The following is a 13482-nucleotide window of genomic DNA, read 5'->3' on the forward strand; positions in this document are numbered from 1 at the left end:
AATTCTGTGATGGTCAGTTTCTGGTAGCATGTACTCCTGAATGAATATTCTGATGAAGGGTTTATGCCCGAAATGTCAATTCTCCTGCTCCCAGATGCTGCCTGACCCTGCTGTGCTTTTCCAGCACCACACTCTTGACTCTGATTTGCAGCATCTGCAGTCCTCACTTTCTCTTGTATGAATGTAGAGACATTTTAATTCTGTTGCAGCTTCTATAAAAATGTGTGGAATTAATTCTTTTAAGTCATATTCCAGTACTTTGGTATGATCAATAACTTCACATTGAGGATACTCTTCATTTGTTGTGTGGCAGTACCACCATGGTGAAGGAGACAAACTTTTAAGCGGTCTCGTACCTTAATGCTAGGCACCTCTCAGATCCTGTGGGCCATTGTAGAAGAACTGTACTCAAACACAGCCTGTAATTCCCTGGAACTGCATATCCCCCACTCTACCATTATTAGCAAGCCGGGAGATCAACCCATGTTCCATGAAAATTGCAGACGAACATGCCAGGAGCAGCATCATGCATAATTAAAAAATAGTGGAGACTACAATAGACAGGACTAAGCCATTGAACAACTAATGAATCAGGTCTAAGGTCAGTAGTCCCGCTACATTCTGTTATTAATAGTGGTTGACTATTAAACAACTCATTGAAGGTGGAAGTCCCACCAATATTTTCATCCTCAATGATGGAGGAATGTGGCACATCAATGCAAAGGACAGGACTAAAGTACTTATATCCATCTCCAGTGAAGAGTACTCAGTCTTCTGAGCTCCCCAGAATCACAGACTAAATCTTTAACCAATTTATTCATTCCATATGATGTGAAGTAATTCAAAGTTTGGGAGAAGATTTGTAGCTCGGGTGCTCGTTGTTGTGGTTCTGTTCGCCGAGCTGAGAATTTGTGTTTCAGACGTTTCGTCCCCTGTCTAGGTGACATCCTCAGTGCTTGGGAGCCTCCTGTGAAGCGCTTCTGTGATGTTTCCTCTGGCATTTATAGTGATTTGTACCTGCCGCTTCCGGTTGTCAGTTCCAGCTGTCCGCTGCAGTGGCCGGTATATTGGGTCCAGGTCGATGTGCTTATTGATTGAATCTGTGGATAAGTGCTACAGCCTGAAAACTTGAACTTAGGATTTCATGACAAGGGGACATGGAGTTGACACACAGACAACAAAAAGTTACAAACTGTACTTTAATTACTGAAAGAAGGCCTGGAACGAAATATGGTAACAGCATGTCTAAGTGTGAAAATAACATGTTAATTATAGTAGGAATACCGGACCCATCCAACTGATAAAAGTTGGAAAAGATCCTTATCACATGAAATCAGAATAAGACAAGACTAATAAAAACAAAACAATGAAACATCTTTGTAGCGATTAGAACTAGGGCCATGTGGATCATTGACTATGAGATTATATTGGAGTGGTTAACCTGAGCCAATCAGAGAGCCCTGGCTGAAAGATATAAACAAGAGATTCAGAGAGTCTCCTCATTCTAGGGACTGGCTTTGAGCTAGCTGGTCATAGCCCATGTACAATGCATATAAGGATAAAAAAAGTAAACAGAAATTCAGAAGGTCGCCTCATTCTAGGGACTGGCTTTGAGCTCACTGGTCAGAGCCCATGTACTGTGCGCATATAAATAAAGGGTGACTTGATGGCAGGATACCAGCCTCTGTGCACTTCTTTCAATCTTTTTTACTGATCACTCTTTACCAAAGGATAATTTTAAGAGTGAAAGAATAGGGGAGAGATGAAAGGAATATCTAAGGAAGAATATAACACATTACAAACAAAATGACGAGGTAAAATCTTACAACTTCATAAAAAAAATCTTCAAATAATAATGTTAAATGATACTCACACAAGAGAGTGGGAGGAACACACCCACATTTGCAAAGCAGGCGAGATCCAAATAACAAAGAAATAAGACCATTTCACTTCAATTTCAGTAATTTAAGAGACATTGGGATAATATGTCTCAAAAGATATTTTCTCCCAATGAAATAAGATATCTTACTCAGGGCTTTGTGTTAAAACTTGTTTTATATGCTGTTGCATTGTTTTGGAACTTTGGAAAAAAAATCAAAACAACAGCAGTTTTAAAAGGGAGAAGAACAGATAAAGGAAGCACGTGGTGAGGTAAGTACAGGAGAGAGACAAAGAAAGAAACTGACACCAGAGTGAACATACACAGTACTGCCTTTGCTGTTTGAATTCATGTATTGCTGGACAACAGAGTGCATCTGGGAAAATTAACAAACAGTGAAATTCACAACTAATCTTGGAGGAACTGTTTGGGTGAAGTTCACAGCACAGAATCAGATAAGTTAATTGTTTTAAGTGGCCTACAGAAAGTCTGCAGTAGTGAGTAGTACAGGTTCCTTCTTGATTATATGTTTTTTGAGATATGTCTCTTGATTAAACTTAAAATATAAGCCGTAACTATTAATTTAACTGGAATAAGACGGTGTTATTTTCTGGGTCTTTAGATTGTGAAGGAGCAAAAATGGCCTTTGCAGTGATATGTGCTTCTTGTCAGACGTGGGAGTTTAAAGAGAGTTTAAGGGTTACTGCGGATTATATCTGCAATAAATGCTATTGGTTGCGAATCTTATCAGATTGAATGGATTGGTTGGAGAGACAGTTAGAAGCAATGAGGAATTTGCAACAGCAACAGTATGTGATGGATGGCAGTTATAGGAAGGGGGGAAAGTCTCAGATACAGTCACATAGATGGGTTAACTCCAGGAAAGGTAAGAGAGGTAGGCACCTAGTCCAGGTGTGTCCTGTGGCTATACCCATTTCAAACAAGTATGCTGTTTTAGAAAATATAGGGGGTGAGGGATTCTCAGGGGAACGTAGCAACAGCCAAGTTTCTGGTATTGAGATTGGCTCTAATGCAATGAGGGGTATGTCGGGTTCCAAGAGATCAACTGTGTTAGGGGATTCTCTAGTCCGACGTACAGACAGGCATTTCGGTGGTCAGCAGTGAAAAATCAGAATGGTGTGTTGCTTCTCTGGTGCCAGGATCAAGGATGACTCAGAGAGGGTGCAGAATGTTCTCAAGAGGGAGAGGGGCCAGAAAGAGGTCATTGAAACCAATGACATAGGAAGGGAAAAGGTTGAGATTCTGAAGGGTGATTACAGAGAGTTAGGCATGAATTTAAAAAGGAGGTCCTTGAGAATACTCCCAGTGCTACAAGCTAGTGAGGGCAGGAATAGGAGGATAGAGCAGATGAGTGCATGGCTGAGGAGCTGGTGTATGGGAGAATAATTCACATTTTTGGATCATTGGAATCTCTTTTGGGGGAGAAGTCCTTCTGAATAAGAAGGACGGATTGCACCTAAATGGGAAGGAGACTAATATATTGGCTGGGAGATTTGCTAGAGCTGCTCAGGAGGATTTAAACTAGTAAGGTGGGGGGGTGGGGGAGGACCCAGGGAGATAGTGAGGAAAGAGGTGAATCTGAGACTGGTACAATTGGGAACAGAAGAGAGTCAAACAGTCAGGGCAGGCAGGGACAAGGTAGTACTAATAAATTAAACTGCATTTATTTCAATGCAAGGGGCCTAACAGGGAAGGCAGGTGAACTCAGGGCATGGTTAGGAACATGGAACTGGGCTACCATAGCAATTACAGAAACATGGCTCAGATATGGGCAGGACTGGCAACTTAATGTTCCAGGATACAAATACTACAGGAAGGATAGAAAAGGAGGCAAGGAAGGAGGGCAGGGGGCGTTTTTGATAAGGGATAGCATTTCAGCTGCGCTGAGGGAGGATATTCCTGGAAATACAACAAGGGACGTTATTTGGGTGGAACTGAGAAATAAGAAAGGGATGATCACCTTATTGAGATTGTATTATAGACCCCCTAATAGTCAGAGAGAAATTGAGAAACAAATTTGTAAGGAGATCTCAGCTATCTGTAAGAATAATAGGGTGACTATGGTAGGGGATTTTAACTTTCCAAACATAGACTGGGACTGCCATAGTGTTAAGGGTTTAGATGGAGAGGAATTTGGTAAGTGTGTACAAGAACATTTTCTGATTCAGTATATGGATGTACCGACTAGAGAGGTGCAAAAGTTGATCTACTCTTGGGAAATAAGGCAGGGTAGGTGACTGAGGTGTCAGTGGGGGAGCACTTTGGGGCCAGCGACCATAATTCTATTAGATTTAAAATAGTGATGGAAAAGATAGACCAGATCTAAAAGTTGAAGTTCTAAATTGGAGAAAGGCTAATTTTGACGGTATTAGGCAAGAACTTTCAAAAGCTGACGGGGGCAGATGTTCGCAGGTAAAGGGACGGCTGGAAAATGGGAAGTCTTCAGGAATGATATAACGAGAATCCAGAGAAAGTTTATTCCTGTTAGGGTGAAAGGAAAGGCTGGTAGGTATAGGGAATGCTGGATGACTAAAGAAATTGAGGGTTTGGTTAAGAAAAAGAATGAGGCATATGTCAGGTATAGACAGGATAGATCGAGTGAACCCTTAGATGAGTATAAAGGCAGTAGGAGTATACTTAAGAGGGCAAAAAGGAGACATGAGATAGCTTTGGCAAATAGAATTAAGGAGAATCCAAAGAGTTTTTACAAATACATTAAGAACAAATGGGTAACTAGGGAGAGAAAAGGGCCCCTCAAAGATCAGCAAGGCGGCTTTTGTGTGGAGCCACAGAAAATGGGGAAAATACTAAACGAGTATTTTGCATCAGTATTTACTATGGAAAACAGATGTAAGATATAGAATGTAGGGAAATAGATGGTGACACCTTACAAAATGTCCATATTACAGAGAAAGAACTGCTGGATGTCTTGCAACGCATAAAGGTGGATAAATCCCCAGGACCAGGTCAGGTGTACCCTAGAACTCTGTGGGAAGCTAGAGAAGTGATTGCTGGGACTCTTGCTGAGATAGTCACAGGTGAGGTGCTGGAAGACTGGAGGTTGGCTAAAGTGGTGTCACTGTTCAAGAAGGGTGGTAAGGACAAGCCAGGGAACTATAGACCAGTGAGCCTGACGTCGGTGGTAGGCAAGTTGTTGAAGGAATCCTGAGGGACAGGATGTACATGTATTTGGAAAGGCAAGGACTGATTAGGGATAGTCAACATGGCTTTGTGCATGGGAAATCATGTCTCACAAACTTGATTGAGTTTTTTGAGGAAGTAACAAAGAGGATTAATGAGGGCAGACTGGTAGATGTGATCTATATAGACTTCAGTAAAACATTCAACAAGGTTTCCCCATGGGAGACTGGTTAGCAAGATTAGATCTTATGGAATACAGGGATAACTAGTCATTTGGATACAGAACCGGCTCAAAGGTAGAAGACTCGCTCAAAGGTGGTGGTGGAGGGTTGTTTTTCAGACTGGAGGCCTGTGACCGGTGGAATGCCACAAGGATCGGTGCTGGGTCCACTACTTTTTGTCATTTACATAAATGATTTGGATGTGAGCATAAGAGATGCAGTTAGTAAGTTTGCAGATGACACCAAAATTGGAGGTGTAGCAGATAGCAAAGAAGGTTACCTCAGATTACAACAGGATCTGGACCAGCTGGGCCAATGGGCTTAGAAGTGGCAGATGGAGTTTAATTCAGATAAATGCGAGGTGCTGCATTTTGGGTAAGCAAATCTTAGCAGGACTTATACACTTAATGGTAAGGTCCTAGGGAGTGTTGCTGAACAAAGAGACCTTGGAGTGCAGATTCATAGCTCCTTGAAAGTGGAGTCGCAGGTAGGTAGGAGAGTGAACAAGGTGTTTGGTATGCTTTCTTTTATTGGTCAGAGTATTGAGTACAGGAGTTGGGAGGTCATGTTGCGGCTGTTCAGGACATTGGTTAGGCCACTGTTGGAATATTGTGTGCAATTCTGGCCTCCTTCCTATTGGAAAGATATTGTGAAACTTGAAAGGGTTCAGAAAAGATTTACAAGGATGTTGGCAGGGTTGGACAATCTGAGCTATAGGGAGAGGCTGAACAGGCTGGGGCTGTTTTTCCTGGAGCGTCGGAGGTTCAGGGGTGACCTTATAGAGGTTTGCAAAATCATGAGGGGCATGGATAGGATAAATAGACAAAGTCTCTTCCCTGGGGTCGGGGAGTCTAGAGGGCATAGGTTTAGGGTGAGATATTTGAAAGATATAAAAGAGACCTAAGGGGCAACTTTTTCACACATAAGGTGGTACGTGTATGGAATGAGCTTCCAGAGGAAGTGATGGAGGCAAGTACAATTGCAACATTTAAAAGGCATTTGGATGGATATATGAATAGGAAGGGTTTGGAGGGATATAGGCCAGGTGCTGGTAGGTGGGACTAGATTGGGTTGGGATATCTGGTCGGCATGGACAAATTGGACCGAAGGGTCTGTTTCCACGCTGTACGTCTCTATCACTATGACTGTATATAAATGGATATTCTGTTCTTAGATATTGTTAGAAATTCTTGAATAGCTATGAATAACATCAAAGTTGATTCTATTATATTGATATTACATCATTTTATACATTTTAGTATTTCAGTAAACATACCCACTAAAGTACTTTCTAACAATAAAATTGTAAAATTAATAAACCATTTCATTTAAGCTTTTCTGTTACTCTGGTTTTGAACCTTGATATAATCCTCATAAGGGGAGAGTATATATACCAGAGGCCTGTGTCCAGTGTAATCCTGGAATCAGCATTATTATACAATAATACAGTACAGTGCAGGAACAGGTCCTTCAGCCCATCAAGTCTTAACCGATTCCTAATTCTTAATTAAAGCTGTGATTTATTACCCAAAGGTGGTTTTTGTTCCTCTGTTCACCTCCCATTCATATTACAGATTACATTACAGATTACATTACAGTGTGGAAACAGGCCCTTCGGCCCAACAAGTCCACACCGATCCGCCGAAGCGAACCCACCCATACCCCTACATTTACCCCTTACCTAACACTATGGGCAATTTAGTATGGCCAATTCACCTGACCCTGCACATCTTTGGACTGTGGGAGGAAACCGGAGCACCCGGAGGAAACCCACGCAGACACGGGGAGAACGTGCAAACTCCACACAGTCAGTCGCCTGAGGCGGGAATTGAACCCGGGTCTCTGGCGCTGTGAGGCAGCAGTGCTAACCACTGTGCCACCGTGCCGCCCACGCTGTCTATCAAGATACCCTTAAATGTTGCGAACATGCCTGCTTCCATCTCCTCCATTGGCAATATGTTCCAGGCAAGATTAGAGTGATGCTGGAAAACCACAGCAGATCAGGCAGCATCCGAGAAGCAGGAAAATCATGTTTTGGGCAAAAGCCCTTCATCAGGAATGAGGCTGGGAGCCTCGGGGGTGGAGAGATAAATGGGAGGGGGTGGGGCTGGGCAGAAGGTAGCTGAGAGTGCAATAGGTGCGTGGAGGTAAAGGTGATAGGTCAGAGAGGAGGGTGGAGTGGATAGGTGGGAAGGAAAATTGACAGGTGGGACAGGTCATGAGAATGGTGCTGAGCTGGAAGGTTGGAACTGGTGTAAGGTGAGGGGAGGGGAAATGAGGAAACTGGTGAAGTCCATGCCTCCCCCCCAACAACCCACCCTCCCATCCTGACACCTTCCCTGCTACTGCAGGAATTGCAAAACCTGCACCCACACCTCCCCCCTCACCTCCATCCAAGGCTCCAAAGGAGCCTTCCACATCCATCAAACTTTCACCTGCACTTCCATACATGTCATTTATTGTATCCGTTGCTCCCGATGCGGTCTCCTCTACACTGGGGAGACTGGACGCCTTCTTACAGAGTGCTTTAGAGAACATCTCCAGGACACCCGCACCAATCAACCTCACCGCCCCATGGTTGAACATTTCAACTCCCCTTCCCACTCTACCGAGGACATGCAGGTCCTGGGCCACCTCCATCGCCACTCCCTCACCACCCGACGCCTTATCTTCCGCCTCGGGACCTTCCAACCCCATTGTATCAATGTTGACTTCAACAGTTTCCTCATTTCCCCTACCCCCACCATACCCCAGTTCCAAACTTCCAGCTCAGCACTGTCCTCATGACCTGTCCCAGCTGTTGATCTTCCTTCCCACCTATCCGCTCCACCCTCCTCTCCGACCTATCACCTTTATCCCGACCTCCATCCACCTATTGCACTCTCAGCTAACTTCTCCCCAGCCCCACCCCCTCCCCTTTATCTCTTCACCCCCAAGGCTCCCATCCTCATTCCTGATGAAGGGCTTTTGCCCGAAACATCAATTTTCCTGTTCCTCGGATGCTGCCTGACCTGCTGTGCTTTTCCAGCACCACTCTAATCTTGACTCTAATCTCCAGCATCTGCAGTGCCCACCTCTGCCTCGTGTGTTCCAGGCACCCACCACCCTCTTTGTGAAAAAGTTTCCCTGCACTTCTCCCCTTAACCTTCACCCTCTCACCTTGAACCTGTGCTCTCTTGCAGTTGACTTTTTCATCCTGGGAAAAACCTCTGACTATACACCCTATCTACGTCTCTTATAATTTTGTAGACTTCTATCAGATCACCCCTTAACCTCTGTCTTTCCAGTGAAAACAATCTGAGTTTATGCAACCTCTCCTCATAACTAAAACCCTCAAAACCAGGCAGCATCTTGGTAAACCTCTGCACCCTCTTCAAAGCATCCATGTCCTTCTTCTATGGTTATGACCAGAACTGCACATAATTTTCCAAATATGGCTTTACTAAAGTCTTGTACAGCTGTAACACAACTTGCCAATGTTTATATTCAATGCCCTGGCTGATGAAGGCAAATGCGTTGTATGCCTTCTTGACCACCTTGCCCACCTGTGTTGCCATGTTCAAGGGTCTGTGGACCTGTATGCCCAGATCCCTCTGTATGTCAATGCTCATAATGGTTCTGCCGTTTAGTATACAATTCACACTTGAATTTGATCTTTCAAAATGCATCACACCTCACATTTGTCCAGATTAAACTCCATATACGAGGAATGGGATTGCATGGGAGAGAGTGCAGAGGAGTTTTACCAAGATGTTGCCTGGGCTGGAGAGTTTTATTTATGAAGAGAAAGTGGCCAGATTGGGATTGTATTCCTTGGAGCGAGGAGACTGAGGGGGACCATGATTGAGATGTATAAAATTATGAGGGGCAGAGATAAATAAAGAGACAGGAAGGAATTTTACCCATTAGTGGAGAAATCAAGACCCAGGAGCATAGATTTAAGGCAAAGGGCAGATGGTTAGGAGGGGATCTAAGGAAATATTTTTCACCCAGAGAATGTTGGGAATCTGGAACTTATTGCCTATAAGGTCATAGAAACAGAAACCATCATAACTTTAAAAAGTATTTAGATATACACTTGTGATGCTAAGCTATACACAGCTATAGGCCAAGTGCTTGGGAATGGGATTAGAATAGTTAGATTGTTCATAGAAATCCTACAGTGTGGAAGTAGGCCATTCAGCCCATCAAATCCACACTGCCCCTCCAAAGAGCATCACACTCAGAACCCCCCGCCCCCATCCTTGTAACCCTGCAAAAAAACAGAATCCCTGGACATTATGGGCAATTTAGCATGGCCAATCCACCTAACCTGCACATATTTGGACTATGGGAGGAAACCCACTCAGACACGGGGATAATATGCAAACTCCATACAGAGAGCCACCTAAGGCTGGAATCAAATCCAGGTCCCTGGTGTTGTGAGATAGCAATGCTAACCACTGAGCTAACATGCCACCCATTTGGGTTGTTTTTGTATGGCACAGATTCGAAGGCTAAAGCATCTTTTTCTGTGCTTTAGACCTCTATGAACCTGGACTCTTAAAATACCTTTAACATATATAGCATAGTTGAAGCTTTTTAAAATTAACAAACCTATTTGGAGGAAGGTATTATTCCCAGATAGCTTCTTCCCTTGTATGATGGTTATGGCAATTCAATAGGATTCTATAGGCTAAACATTTGTTGGATTGACTAACCTGAACTCAGTGGACAGATGTTATCAAGGAAATACTCTTGATCTACAATGGCTCCAAATAATAGTTTAAAACTATACATCACTTCAGGTGGCACCAAGCTGTTGGCTTAAATCAGTTGTAGTAGTTTTCAATATTTGCATGCAAAATCAGAATGCTTGGACTGAGAGTGACAAGTAACATTCATGCCACACAAATACAGTAACAGTAATGCCATTGAGCATCAAGGGCAATGGTTAGACTGTCTCTTTTTGGAGATGATCACTGTGCCTTGATGTTTAACAGCATTACCATCACTGAAAAGCAAGTATCAGCATCCTGGGGATTACCATTGACTAAGAAATAAACTGGACTAACCATATAAATACTAGGAATTCTGTACCAAATGATTCACAATGAGAACAGTATGATAATTCAGTCCTTGACCATTGAAAATTTGATCAGTTTCAATTTCTGGAATCAAAAGAGACCAAATTTGGGGATAGAAATCAAAACAAGGTGAGCAATTGCCTGCTGTACGTCCGCTGTTTGAAATATGGACAGTATCTAACATTAACATGCAGAAGAAAAAAAAACTTGCAAAACTCCTGGTGAGGATCATTGCACTATGTGCATCAAAGAATAGACCCTCAATCAGGGTGAGGGAGACGATGGCAGCTTTTGAAATGTGGCTGTAGCAACAGTCCTTCAAATGGTTTGAGTTAAACGAAGAGGCTGGATAGGCTGGGACACCTTTCCACTGGAGCATAGGAGGTTGACAAGTGACCTTATAGAGGTTTATAAAATCATGAGGGGTATAGATAAGGTGAATAGAAGGTTTTTTTTCCCTAAGTGGGGGAATTGAAGACTAGGAGGCACATTTTTAAGGTGCGAGGAGAAAGATGCATAAAAGACATGAGGGGCAATTTCTTTACATAGAGTGGTTTGTATGTTAAATGAACTTCCAGAGTTCCAGTGGTGGATGCGGATACAGTTACAATGTTTAAAAGACATTTGGATAATTACATGAATAAGGAATGTTTGAAGAGATATGGGCCAAGCACGGGCAGGTGGGACTAGTTTAATTTGGGCTGGTAGGACCAAAGAGTCTATGCCATATGACTGACAACAGCTGGAAAAGTTGGGTGAGAGTCCAGTGCTGGTGATAATAGAAGTTGAAATATGGGGAAAGAACGGGTCAGGGAAGAACCAGATGGGGTGACTACATCAGAAACTAGACAGGAAGAATGACAGCAACATGTAGAATTGCAGTGAACAGAGAGAAATGACTATGACACCTTCTGGACCAGTGCTACTCATGGCTGGATGGATGGTTAGATGTCTCATCTGCTGCTGAAACCTTCTCCCATGACTTTATTACCTGCAGATATAGTTATTTTAATGCTCTCCAGGTAGGTTTCCATCTTCCATCCTCTGTAAACTTGAAGTCATCCAAACCTATGACTCGCCTACCCAAATTGCACCAAGTCCTCATCATGATCACTTAAACTTGCTTGCTTCCATTGGTTCCTGGTTCAGGACTGCTGATCTTTATTTGCTATACTCATATGATTTGTTTCTCCCTATCTCTGTAGCTTTCTCTAACCCTACGACTGTCCGAGACCTCTGCACTTCTCAACTGTGTATAAACGATCCCACAGTTTACTTCGAAGAAGAGCAAAGGAGTAATCTCCAGTGTCCTGGGAGATATTTATCCCACAAGCAATATCACAAGGAAAGGATTATCTGGTCATTATTGCATTTCAGTGTAGTTATTGGATTCTGCATTTTCTACACGATCACACTTCAAAAGTAACTGTAAAGCATTGGTGGTTGTGAAAAATGCTCTGTAAATGCAAGTTTTTTTTCCCCTCTCTTTAATTCTTGAACACAAAAATTCCACATAATGGGAGCACTAACTACAAGTATCCAGTTATCCTTCTTGATATGTAGTTTAAACTTTGTAAGACTTGTAAATTTTCACTGTACTAATCTGAGTACATGTGACAATAAAGCTAAATCTAATTCTTGAAATCAATAATGTTCCTTCAGTGAAGCCAGCTCCCCAGGATTCCAGCAACTGCTGGAACAATTGGATTTTAACAGTTCAACATCACCACCATCAGGATTAAAGTGGTACTTCAACCTGCCAATGATTCCAATGAGGCATAAAGTACTGAGACAAACATTTTCAGTCTTCCCAACAGAGGCCAAAATATCAACATGCAAGTATATTCTTCCTTCAAGTATATAATTAAATGTGATGTGGAGGTGCTAGTGTTGAACTGGATGGTCAAAGCCAGAATTCACATGATAGCAGGTTATAGTCCAATCTACAACTCAAATAGGTCTATTTGAAATCACAAGCTTTTGGGGCGCTGCTTCTTTGTCAGGTGAAGTATTAGAGCAGCGGTCCAAAAGCTTGTGATTTCAAATAGCCAATGCAGGAATTGAAGCCACACTGTTAGCATTATTCTGCATTGCAAATCAGCCATCTCCTGTAACCAACCCCTTAGCAGCAATATATTGGATATTCCAGCAGCCTCAGTATATTGTCCCTTGTTCCCATAGTTGTTGAAATGCAAATGAACACTATGTTTAATATTCAGTCTGCATATTGAGGAAGCTAGTGTGAAAACTGAATGTTTTTATCTGATGTGAAACAAAATTAGGTTTGTGACTGGACTCCAAATGGGCTCCAATCAGTCATCATCAGGTGATCTAACTTCCAGTGCAGTTGAGGAGCTGAGGGGTTCAGTACACTGGCATCTGGGCCATCTGTTCTAATATGGACAATATTAATTAGCAAAGAACCAAAACTAACTAAACGATCCGTTTTGGACCACAGAAACAGAGGCATAGTGACATCAAGTCTCATAAGGAGAAAAAAGCTTATTCATTGAAGAGACAGCCATTTAATCACTACTGGCAAATTTCTTGAGACATTTCCTGTTGAAGTTGTATATTTTATAAGAACAGTGATATGCAAAATAATACGATATCAAACAATGGTTAAGAGTGTATATGAGTCCAGGAATAATGTGATAGAATGAAACAGTATATTCTGTGGCTGGTATACATTATTAAAGTTAAAAAACTATGTCCAAGAAAATTGCATGTTAAAGTATTTAATATGGTAGACACAATGCTATGAGGTTCAACTGAGAGAAAGATTGTCATTGGGTCTCTTTTCCTTATCTGGTTGCATTGTTTAGTATCTTTCTTTTATCTTGTTTGTATTCATTTTTAGTCAGACTGTTGTGGGAAATTGATATATGGCTCAATCTAATCGAGCAATTCACCCTCACCTGTCATTCTCACGTTGCTCTATTGTAGAGATTGATAGATGCTGACTGTGGGAGATTGATGGCTTGCTGGTTCTCACCAAAGGCTTTTCAGTCTGTTGGAACTGTGTGCCAGAACACTAAACCTTTCAAGTATCTGAATTCAATATTATATATATTTATAAAGGTACAATTAAAGTCACTGTAGTCCTACTCTCTCATTAGAGAGAGAGACAATTAACCTCAGGGTCACAGCACCT

General features: G+C 42.3%; 1 long non-coding RNA gene across 1 annotated transcript in view; it reads left to right on the plus strand.

Annotated features, from left to right (window-relative positions):
- LOC122542263 (uncharacterized) overlaps nt 1-12154 on the plus strand; it is a 43018-nt gene extending 30864 nt beyond the window's left edge. Inside the window, exon 4 of the long non-coding RNA XR_015752565.1 lies at nt 11991-12154. This is a non-coding gene — a long non-coding RNA (uncharacterized LOC122542263). The remainder of the gene's footprint in view (nt 1-11990) is intronic.
- The last annotated feature ends 1328 nt before the right edge of the window (nt 12155-13482 follow it).

Source organism: Chiloscyllium plagiosum, unplaced genomic scaffold (assembly GCF_037043375.1).
Source record: "Chiloscyllium plagiosum isolate Xiang-an unplaced genomic scaffold, Cpla_swu_hap1 HiC_scaffold_33, whole genome shotgun sequence".
NCBI classification, from domain to species: Eukaryota; Metazoa; Chordata; class Chondrichthyes; order Orectolobiformes; family Hemiscylliidae; genus Chiloscyllium; species Chiloscyllium plagiosum.